This window comes from Lampetra planeri, chromosome 18 (assembly GCF_965212315.1).
Source record: "Lampetra planeri chromosome 18, kcLamPlan1.2.h2, whole genome shotgun sequence".
In the NCBI taxonomy this organism is placed as follows: Eukaryota; Metazoa; Chordata; class Hyperoartia; order Petromyzontiformes; family Petromyzontidae; genus Lampetra; species Lampetra planeri.
The window spans coordinates 4,298,456-4,309,270 of NC_136124.1; positions in this window are offsets into that span (position 1 = coordinate 4,298,456).

Genomic DNA, 10,815 nt, shown 5'->3' on the forward strand with positions numbered 1-10,815 from the left:
CCCCACTCCCACCCCCCACACCCTCCCCCCTCACCCACCCCCCTCTCCCTCCCCCACACCCACCCCCTCCCTCCCCACACCACCCCCACACCCACCCCCCACACCACCCCCCACACCCTCCCCCCTCACCCTCCCCCCCACCCTCCCCCACTCCCACCCCCCTCACCCACCCCCCTCTCCCACCCCCCACACCCTCCCCCCACTCCCTCCCCCCACCCCCACCCCCACCCCCCCTCTCCCACCCCCCACTCCCTCCCCCCTCACCCACCCCACTCACCCTCCCTCCCACCCCCCACTCCCTCCCCCCTCACCCTCCCCCTCACCCACCCCCCTCACCCCTCCCCACCCTCACCCACCCCCTCCCTCTCCCTCCCCTCTCCTCCCCCCTCTCCCTCCCCCTCTCCCACCCCACTCTCCCTCCCCCCTCTCCCTCACCACTCCTCCCTCCCCCTCACCCTCCCCCTCTCCCACCCCCCTCTCCCTCACCCCACACCCTCCCCACTCTCCCTCCCCCCTCCCCTCCCCCTCTCCCTCACCACTCTCCCTCACCACTCCCCTCACCACTCTCACCTCTCACCACTCTCCCACCACTCTCCCTCACCACTCTCCCTCACCACTCTCCCTCACCACTCTCCCTCACCACTCTCCCTCCCCCTCTCCCTCCCCACTCTCCCTCCCCACTCCCACCACTCTCCCTCACCACTCTCCCTCACCACTCACCTCACCACTCTCCCTCACCACTCTCCCTCACCACTCTCCCTCACCACTCTCCCCACTCTCCTCACCACTCTCCTCACCACTCTCCCTCACCACTCTCCCTCACCCCTCTCCCTCACCACTCTCCCTCACCACTCTCCCTCACCACTCTCCCTCACCACTCTCCCTCACCCACTCTCCCTCACCACTCTCCCTCACCACTCTCCCTCACCACTCTCCCTCACCACTCTCCCTCACCACTCTCCCTCACCACTCTCCCTCACCACTCTCCCTCACCACTCTCCCTCACCACTCTCCCTCACCACTCTCCCTCACCACTCTCCCTCACCACTCTCCCTCACCACTCTCCCTCACCACTCTCCCTCACCACTCTCCCTCACCACTCTCCCTCACCACTCTCCCTCACCACTCTCCCTCACCACTCTCCCTCACCACTCTCCCTCACCACTCTCCCTCACCACTCTCCCTCACCACTCTCCCTCACCACTCTCCCTCACCACTCTCCCTCACCACTCTCCCTCACCACTCTCCCTCACCACTCTCCACACCACTCTCCCTCACCACTCTCCTCACCACTCTCCCTCACCACTCTCCCTCACCACTCTCCCTCACCACTCTCCCTCACCACTCTCCCTCACCACTCTCCCTCACCACTCTCCCTCACCACTCTCCCTCACCACTCTCCCTCACACTCTCCTCACCACTCTCCCTCACCACTCTCCCTCACCACTCTCCCTCACCACTCTCCCTCACCACTCTCCCTCACCACTCTCCCTCACCACTCTCCCTCACCACTCTCCCTCACCACTCTCCCTCACCACTCTCCCTCACCACTCTCCCTCACCACTCTCCCTCACCACTCTCCCTCACCACTCTCCTCACCACTCTCCCTCACCACTCTCCCTCACCACTCTCCCTCACCACTCTCCCTCACCACTCTCCCTCACCACTCTCCCTCACCACTCTCCTCCACTCCCACCACTCTCCCTCACCACTCTCCCTCACCACTCTCCCTCACCACTCTCCCTCACCACTCTCCCTCACCACTCTCCCTCACCACTCTCCCTCACCACTCTCCCTCACCACTCTCCTCACCACTCTCCCTCACCACTCTCCTCACCACTCTCCCACCACTCTCCCTCACCACTCTCCCTCACCACTCTCCCTCACCACTCTCCCTCACCACTCTCCCTCACCACTCTCCCTCACCACTCTCCCTCACCACTCTCCCTCACCACTCTCCCTCACCACTCTCCCTCACCACTCTCCCTCACCACTCTCCCTCACCACTCTCCCTCACCACTCTCCCTCACCACTCTCCCTCACCACTCTCCCTCACCACTCTCCCTCACCACTCTCCCTCACCACTCTCCCTCACCACTCTCCCTCACCACTCTCCCTCACCACTCTCCCTCACCACTCTCCCTCACCACTCTCCCTCACCACTCTCCCTCACCACTCTCCCTCACCACTCTCCCTCACCACTCTCCCTCACCACTCTCCCTCACCACTCTCCCTCACCACTCTCCCTCACCACTCTCCCTCACCACTCTCCCTCACCACTCTCCCTCACCACTCTCCCTCACCACTCTCCCTCACCACTCTCCCTCACCACTCTCCCTCACCACTCTCCCTCACCACTCTCCCTCACCACTCTCCCTCACCACTCTCCCTCACCACTCTCCCTCACCACTCTCCCTCACCACTCTCCCTCACCACTCTCCCTCACCACTCTCCCTCACCACTCTCCCTCACCACTCTCCCTCACCACTCTCCCTCACCACTCTCCCTCACCACTCTCCCTCACCACTCTCCCTCACCACTCTCCCTCACCACTCTCCCTCACCACTCTCCCTCACCACTCTCCCTCACCACTCTCCCTCACCACTCTCCCTCACCACTCTCCCTCACCACTCTCCCTCACCACTCTCCCTCACCACTCTCCCTCACCACTCTCCCTCACCACTCTCCCTCACCACTCTCCCTCACCACTCATCCTCACCAATCACCACTCACCACTCACCCTCACCACTCACCCTGACCATTCACCCTCACCACTCTCCCTCACCACTCTCCGTCACCACTCATCCTCACCAATCACACCCTCACCAATCACCACTCACCACTCACCCTCAGCACTCTCCCTCACCACTCATCCTCACCAATGACACGCTCACCACTCACCCTCAACACTCACCCTCACCACTCACCACTCACCCTCACCATTCACCCTCACCACTCTCCCTCACCACTCTCCCTCACCACTCATCCTCACCAATCACACCCTCACCAATCACCACTCACCACTCACCCTCAACACTCACCCTCACCACTGACCCTCACCACTCACCCTCACCACTCAACCTCCCCTCACCACTCACTAATCACCACTCACAATCGCCACTCACAACCGCCTGCACCAATATATTTTTGCCCCAGTCAACGCCGGATATTTGCCATTCGTAGCAGTTTATATCAACTCTATAAGCAACTTATATTAAACAGGAAGCGCGATCGTAAAGTAATTTACAACCTTCGATATGAGTCCTTTGTGCGATTCAAAGAATCGATTCCTGGCATGTTGGGGGTTTACATTTTCAATGATAGACTTTCATTTTCATTGTTATTTTATTTTTTTATTTTTTCATGAGTTTTTAATTACATTTTTGCCCCGGTCAACGCCGGATATTTCCCGTTCGTAGCAGTTTATATGGACTTTAAACAACTTATAGTAAACGGGAATCGTCCGAATGTAAAGGAATCTACAACCTTCGATTCCTTTGCGCGATTCAGAGAATCGATTCTTGGCGCTTGGGGTTTAAAAGTAATTACACAGTTGTTTTTTCATTGGGATGTAATGTTTGAAAGTTTTCATAAGATTTTAAATGTATTTTCCCCCCGGGCAACGCTGCGTATATCGAGTTTATAGCACAAATGCGTGCGCATATTTTTAACGGGAATTAAAAATGGCGTCCACCCCGGCAGCGAATGCGTCGCTACCCGTTGCCAGGGGCAACCGCCGTCCAATGAAACTGCGTATGGTCCGGCGACACACAGACACACACACAGACAGACAGATTTGCGATTTTATATATATAGACAACATCTTGAATCATTGCCTCACTTGATGCAGCTAATTCGGCTGTGACGGTCCCACCTGATGACGGAGACTTGTGTTGCCTCCGAAACGTCGTGATTTTTGTTTTATTTTATTTCATTTTCATTAATTTTGATGTTTTACCTACGTGACTTTACCGAAAAAACCTAAGAATAAGATACATTTCCCTTTCGCCACAGTTGAATATTTGTATATTAATATGGGGAGAGTGGTTCGTGAGAGCTTGGATGACTGCGTCATTTTCTACAGCGTTGCATTTTTTGAGTATGCAAATGATAGGTACGATGGTATTTAAAATTAATTAGTCTTTACTAAAATCTGAACATGTGGTCAATAGTAGCGAATATGTTCCCAAACCCTACTTGCTCTTATGATTTGTCTGGCCGATACATGTTTTGCTATTCTATTCGCAATGATCTCTATGACCAATTTATATGCGTTGTTAAGCCTGAATTACATATACATGTTTTTGACATGCAACACGTAACAGAGTAAATATTAAAAGGGCAGTTAGCGAAGGTGACACAAACTTTCACCAACGTTATTCACAGGGACAGTGAGATATATTTTCCAAAATATAGGATTTTTCCATTGCGTAAGCTATGTGGGAAACGTGAACCATGTCAGACTTTCTAACCACACAGTCATAACGTCCAGTGGGAATTAATTACTTGCTAGCACGGTGGGCTACGCACGGCGCGAAATAAGTTTAACGTCCATACATACATACGAACTAGGCTAAAATTACGTACAAGTTCGCTAAACAATTGGAGCTATGTCACAGGGCCGCAACTATGAAAGTCAGCAGAATCATTGTGTACCTATAGGGCAGGTATTGAAGGCAGACTGGAATCAACATCTTTTTGGTTCTTTCGTGACTGCTGGGATCCATTTTCTTGGTTCTTTCGGTAAAGTCACGTAGAATGGAAATAATTAAATAATACAAATAAAACATAATAAAATAATTCTCACGACGTTTCGGCCACAACGCAAGCAGCCATCCTCAGGTGACGCTGTCTCCCCGACAGACCTGGTCTTCACCTGAGGACGGCTGCTTGCGTTGTGGCCGAAACGTCGTGAAAATAATTTTATTATGTTTTATTTTTATTATTTTATTATTTACATTCTACGTGACTTTACCGAAAGAACCAAGATGATATGGGGTCTTTTAAGGCATTTCTGGAATTAGAGAAAAAACTAACATGGAAAAATTTAAAGCAATTGCAAGGTTTGTTTTATTCATTTATTCATCGCATGATTAACAATGCACACTGGAAATATAACGAACCCAGTTTCAAACATTTCATGTACATTTTAATATACATACAAACAAATCAGGATTGCTGCTTATTAATATAATACAGTTTGACTCTCGATTGTCCATGGGCAGAATATCCAGGCCATGGATTAATTGCCCCTCCTCACTTGTTGAGGGTCTGTTGACTCAGTGCCCACGTGACCACAAACTTGTTGGTAAGTAAACCCGTTACTTTCAGAAACACTGAGAAGCAGATCACGTCTTTACCCGCCAAAAACCATACATGTTTATAGCCTACTTTAAATATGGTTTGCATTATTAGTGGGTTTTATTTATTTATCCGGGCCACAACTCCTCCCCGTTCCTCGGGATAATCAAAAGTTGACTCTATATGTCCTTTAGTCTATGGTCAGGATAGGGCTATGCGGTACCTTATATATTCAGCAAAGTATAATGCGTTCCTAAGAACCCATAAGTGCCTGGCGAAGTGCTTTGCATTGACCCTAAGATAAGTCTCTGGTACCTAAGCCGAGGTACATGTGTGTGTGTGATACACCGTCATAGGGGAGGGTGACTGCTTCAATTCAACCGCAGCCAATGAGGTCCTTATGTGGCGATGCCCAGCTGCTTACAATCAGGTTGGCTTCACAGGTATGCAGAGTTTCATTGCTAAGCAGCCTCTTCGAACTGTATCAGTTCCTGTACTTAGTATGGAGGCGAAATCCTATGCAACTCCAGTATGAATGTGTTTACCCACTCACGGTTTACATGTTGATATTGTCACGTGACGTACTTTTGCCCTCTGTTTTATTGCAAAATAATTGCAGTTTACACGGCGTTCATAGCGACTGTGTTGGTGATGGGATTGCTAAGCCTGAAGGGATGATCGGCCATGATCCGTCCACTGCTAGATGAAGGCTTCCACAAACCATCGCCATCTCTCACAGTCCTGCAATGTAACAATCCTTCTAACACGTACAACGGCGGTGAGTTCATCCCTCCATCTCCTTGGTGGAGGTTTTTTTTTTAAGCCGCGTTCTATCCTTTGGCGACCACTCTTTCGCAGTCTCAACTATCCACCATCGTCCATTCGAGTGATGTGTCCTGCCCACGTCCACTTGAGTGTCTTGTTGTTAAGTCACCCTCATGCCCCAAACGTGTGTATGTGCTATAATCCGTTTGCTCCTGTTTATGTGTCATTATAACTCAAAGTATGCAACACTGCATGCTTCTTTGAGCACCTTTAAACCTTTATTCCATTTAAAATGTTCATACTGGTAGGGACCTCCTGGTTACACCAGCCCACAGGGGATTATTGTGTCCGCCCGTCGTGCAGGGAGGGGCTGGGTGGGAAGGGAGGGGCTGGGTGGGGAGGGGCTGGGTGGAGAGGGTGGGGAGGGGCTGGGTGGGGATGGGCTGGGTGGGGAGGGTGGTGCTGGGTGGGGGGTGGGAGGGTGGGGCTGGGTGGGGAGGGGCTGGGTGGGGAGGGTGGGGAGGGGCTGGGTGGGGAGGGTGGGGATGGGCTGGGTGGGGAGGGTGGTGCTGGGTGGGGGGTGGGAGGGGTGGGGCTGGGTGGGGAGGGGCTGGGTGGGGAGGGGCTGGTCACCCTGTGGTGCCCTTATAAAACTCAACGTTTAACCTACTCACGCCGGCTTGTGCCCGCCCTCACAGTCGGGCATATTTGCGGAATACACCACGCCGCCGTTGACCCTGGCCATTGACTGAGCAACCCAATGTTCCTACCAGCTCCCTCCGCAGGAATGTGTTTTAATATTCTCCAGCTGGTGACTTGAATCACGTGGAAGAATCTGCGTGCTTTAATTCACACATAACGGGATCACAGCACTATTCAGCTACTTACAGGTGCTACCATTCAGCAGTGTTAAAACAACAACAAAAGTCTTAAACCAATCAAGACTGAATAGCAACATTTCATCGAAGCATCACGCGATTTATAAAATGTCGTTGGTTCCAAATCATGAAGCAACAAACACAAAGTACTGTACCTGCTTCTCGGCCCGATAAAACAGGGTAGGTAATGCCAGATAAAAAAAACAAATACGTGAGAGGGCGATTTGGATCAAGACCTGATTCACTGGAGTCGGCGTGGAGTCCAGAAAGTCTGGATGTGGCATAAGGCCACGGCAAGCATGATCAATGCTTTTTTTTCATCCAAAAGGAAAATAGATTGTGGAACTGAAATTTACAAATCACATCAGTCTTATCTGTGACACATCTACGTTTCACCCCCCCCCCCCCATTGTGCACCCTTAAAATCGCATTCGAAAAAAATACAAACCACCGTAATTCATGTTTAACCTTTTAGAAAAATCGCTAATTTACATGGTGGTTTTATACTCGGGTGGGAACCTTTTTTGGCGCAGAATTTTTAACGTGCTGAAAGTGCGCCTTTCAGCTGTAGCCTTTTTGTAAATAATATGTTTCACTTGCAGTCGATGTAGGTAAAATCTCCATAACGGTTGTACATTCTGCCATCTCAAGCCGTGACTGGTTTATAGCGGTTCTGCCTCTGTTCGTGCTGATTCACATGTGTCTCAACTCACTATTACAGCATTGGACACCCTTTCTGTCACTGCTCCCTGACTATTTTGTTAACGGCTCGCAGTGTGTTTACCTAAGCAGAGTTTCATGTTGTTAAATAGAAACCTTTGGAGGATAGGTTGATTTAACAATGTATATTTTTTAAACGGCGAGCGTACGCCGGCGTTTGCTTTGCGGTGATTAGCACATCGTGTTCAGTTTGGTTTCCAGTGATGTTTCTAAGAGGTGGCAGACAATTCTAGATAGTTCTGGGAAAGAAGCTACCTCTATGCTTGTTCGACTTGTGAAGTGTGTGTGTGCGCGCACGCGCATGTGCTCACAACAACGAGCGGTGCGTCTGGCGGATAAAACACAGTAGGGGGCACAGGTGGTGCATCGGCCAGTCATCTCAGTTATCTCAGTCAGTCAACTCATGGCACCTGGGTATAGCTCATGACCTCCTGCCAGCGGGTATTCGACACTTCACGTGACCTTAAAGTGCACATAGCCTGGCACAAGGGCCGTGGTAACGTCACCGCCACGCAGTGGCGAATAGCGGTTATTGTTGTTGTTGTGTGCGTGAATATGTTAGAATTCCGTTAAAATCTTGACAGTCATATTTCTATAATTGGCTTATTATTTAAGAGATTAGGCAATGTCCACAGGCAAAAGTTCAGTGAATTCACGAAAAAAAAACACAACACAAGAATCAATAACACTGTTCTAAAGAGAAAAAGTAGAGAATAGCTGACTTATTAGGCAATGGTCCTTCTTCACAGCACATAGAGAGGCCAGAGAGGTGGATGAATTGAACAGAGCTTTACACGCATAACACTGCTGCTGTTCCATATGTCATGGCAATAGAGCCTGCATGCGGTGTGAGGGGACTAGTGGCCACGGGAGGTAATCACAGGGGAGTCAGCCTACCGTGCGAATTCCCTAGTGGCCACGGGAGGTAATGACAGGGGAGTCAGTTGTGAGTGCGAAGGGACTGGCGGCTACGGGAATGTTCGAGAAGGGAGCGTGGCCAGGTGACGGGAGAGGCCGGTGGAGTCTGCCAGTGGAGCGAGCGTCCAGAGTCGGCGAGAATGATCGAGAAGGGGGGCGTGGCCTCGTGTCGGTATATAAAAGGGAGATGCGCGGGAGACTCGGGGCTGTTGCAGTGGGGGTCTTCACCTGATGTCAAGCGAACGTGTCTTCAATAAAGTGCCATCTTAAGAGAAGTGTGTCAGGTCGTCGTTACACAAATACCCTACTGCATCTGTGTCCAAAATAATTCACCACTTACACGGAATATGTGGTGTAATATTTTTTTGTATATTCTTTTCACGTAGGGGTTTCTGTGCCTCTATTATCCTGCGATTCGCACGCTCTTTGTGAATAACTGGAGACGTTGAATGATCAATTGGTGAAAAATGTGTGAATTTATCAACAGAGTTTTCTCACATGCTGGTTATAATTATTCACACGAGTGGCATCACATATATAACGGCACACATCTATTTGATATGAATGGCATAATGAGTTGCTTTGTGAAAACAAAAGATGATAATGTATATGTATTACAAAAAACACCAACAAACAACACGATGATGACGTGAGTGTTAATGAGATGCAGTAATTGTCGCGTCTTATTTTGATTACGCAAATAAGTATGCATGAAGATGAGTGGCGGTGCGATCAGAACAGAACAGAAGGCAAATCTTAAAAACTCCATTCTCCCGACTTCCTTAAAACACTTGGCAAATACGCATCCAACCACAAGTTGTGACTGTTATCGTCAAAATGCTCACGGTTATGGGTCACGGGAAAATATTTCCCCCTGCTAAATAAATGAATATGTAAGTGTGTGCACACGTCCATCAAAATCCACATTCGTGGGGTGAGTAGCAAAAAAATGTCTGTCTCAAACAGAAGCAAATTGTCGTGGACTCGTACGTGTGTACGTTGGACTTCTTTCGCACCGTACGTAACCAACCGTGCTAATCCGGATCCGCGGCGCTTGTTTGGCGTACGCAGATAGGCTGCTGTGGGTGAAATAGAAAAACCCATCAGATATTTATTGTGGCAAGGGTGCGCCTGGAGGTTTCATAACGGCGGTGGGGGTATGAGGCTCGCCAGCGGAGGTGGAGAGAGTTTGTTTTTGAAAGGTGAGACGCCTCGGGTGGGGGGGGAGCTCAGTCGTTTGTTTAAAGGCCCTCTTGCAAGAGTTTGACGGCAAAACAACCGCCGGTTGGAGCGTTAATGGCCGAGGTAAGGGGGGGGGGCAAGGTACGGGACGTTGTTCCCAGCTGGACACTTGGAAGTCCGGGGCATCTCATCTCTCGCTCTCTCTCTCTCTCTGGAAGAGTGAGCGTGCGACACGTGTTGGATGTCGTTCACGTATATCGCTGTTCTCCACGAGTGATTGTGTCCGAGCTTCGTCAGCCGCAGCTTGTCAGTAGCAGTCTCCCACTGTGTGTTTCAGCGACAGTGGCATAGGTGGCGATTAATCATGTTATTTTGTGGACATTCACATGCTACTCGACTACTACTACTAAACATTGACAATTGAAACAAACCCCATTGGCTGATGGTATCTAAAGATTGTCTTGGTTTTTTTACATCTTATATCTCATCCCTGCGAGAAAGACGTGTGTATGCTCCAGCAATGAGCCAGTTAATGTTTGTTTTAAATGAGAGAACTTAAGTTCGACTGTTGCAGGATTTGAATTGTCATTCTTGTTGTTGTTGCTATCGTCGTTGTCAACTTGTAACTTCCTGCTGCTGGGCAAATGCCTCCCCCCCCATATGCTTCCTGTGTTTAGTTGCTGCTGTCCAGTCGCGGCCTCCCGGTGTTGGTTAACCCCTCTTGAAATGTAATGCAAACTGGAGTATTCTTAGTCAAGCGGAGAGGGAAGAAAAAAAAACAATAACGCAACACACGCATTAGAAAATACATTGATTGTCTGCACCTTTTTTGACAAAAATAGTGTTTCCATTCTTGTCATTTTTGTACTTGAAAGTGTGAATTTGGATTCATATATGCGGCAATTTTTTTAAATACTAATCCTATAATAAGGAAGACTGATTTAAGTTGCCAGGAATAAAGAAAACATGTAAGATATACGTTTATAAGTGCTATGAAAACAAGCTATGAGTGCAGAATAGCTTGGAATGTTATTCTCATCTCTCCTAGGAT